Source organism: Nannospalax galili, unplaced genomic scaffold (genome assembly GCF_000622305.1).
Source record: "Nannospalax galili isolate Female #2095 unplaced genomic scaffold, S.galili_v1.0 scaffold10, whole genome shotgun sequence".
Taxonomy (NCBI): domain Eukaryota; kingdom Metazoa; phylum Chordata; class Mammalia; order Rodentia; family Spalacidae; genus Nannospalax; species Nannospalax galili.
Window position 1 is genome coordinate 3724115 of NW_008331140.1, and position 1678 is coordinate 3725792.

Here is a 1678-nt window from a genome sequence, read left to right on the forward strand (position 1 = left end):
TACAAATGTAGTGAGTCACCTGTCCTCTTGTTTGTGGAGGACATGGAGACCCCACGAGATGGACTTGAATCAGTGTCCAGTCTACAAAGAGGAGGGTCAACTTAGAGGAAACGTCTCATTCATGATTCCAAGTAAAGCCACAGTCAAGTAGGGCCTTTGACTTATCTTTACATTTGACTTATCTTCCAGTCTACAAAGAGGAGGGTCAACTTAGAGGAAACATCTCATTGAGGCTTCCAAGTGAATATCTCTCAAAACATCCTATAAATGTAGTGAGTCACCTGTCTTCTTGTTTTGGGAGGACATGGAGGTCCCACGAGATGGATTTGAATCAGTGTCCAGTCTACAAAGAGGAGGGTCAACTTCGATGAAACATCTCATTCATGCTTCCAAGTGAAGCCACAGTCAAGCAGGACCTTTGACTTATCTTCACATAGATTGAACTTTTAAAAGAAAGGAACCAGTGGCTCCTCCAAACCCCATGTGACCCCTGAGGAACAGATCATCAAATGACCTTAAATGTAAAAATAAATTTATTTTGGGGCCAACTGTATGGTCTTAAACATCCAAAGGAAAGTATAACCAAAGAGTAAAGTTGTCAGTATACTTCTTTAAGAGATCAAGAGAATATGCTTCCCAGATATTAAGCTTAAGTTTACATAAAAAGTTATCTAGACAATTATTTCTCATTGATGATTTTGTTCCTAACCAGAAAGAGCTGCTCACATGTAAGACTTCAAATCTTGGTCTCTAATACTGTAGTGCCCACCTGTAGCTAAGGAGGACAACCAACTATTGTTCTAAAATGATCGATAAATTGGTTTTCTCCCCCTATTTAAAAGCCTTTTAGAGGGAACTGACACTGATTCTAACTATTCCAACAGCTATAAATTTTCTGAAAGCAAATCCTGAATCCATCACTCTAGAGTCCAGCCTTGGAAGACAAAAGAAAAATGAGGATGAACCCAATAGAGGGATGATTTTGAAAGCCCTTGTCAAGAAATTCCAATGGACTCTCATATGAACATTTGAAAATTACCCTGTTCTGACTTTTTTCTAGTTCCCTGTCTAGAACCTGTAATGCTAAGTACTCTTGCCTTTACTTCTCCTTCACATCTCCTGTTCACGATTCAAGGACTTTCTTTTCCACTTAGAGATGAGTTATGCAATTTGGGAGTCTTTTATATAGGCCCACTAAAGGGGCACTCCAATTGCCACACCCTGCGTCCCTGTTCAGTATGGAAGAAGCCAGAGTGGTCTGCATCCCTATTCCCTATTCCCAATTTGGATAACCCCTGCAGAGGATGGTGTGATAAGAATAGGAGGCAGGAATTGGCTAAGCATTTAGGGTAAAAAGACCCCCCCCCCAAAATGGCCAGTTTCTTGGATAAAAGTCAAAATGTCCTTGGGACTGTTAGCAACATAATCTATTCCAAAGGAACAGATTATATTTAATCCTTAAAGATTTTAGTGTTACCTCTTCAGAGGGGGGAATGTTAGAGTGCCCAAAAGCCCCATAAAAAATAAAAAAAAAGAAAGAAGAAAAAAAAGAAAAATGTGATGGGGAGATATGGGAGGTGTTGGAAGGGAGGGAGTGGGCATGGGTTTGGTCAAAACACCTTATATGTGTGTATGAAATTCTCAATAACATTTTTGTAAAAGTTAAAAAAAAAAATAA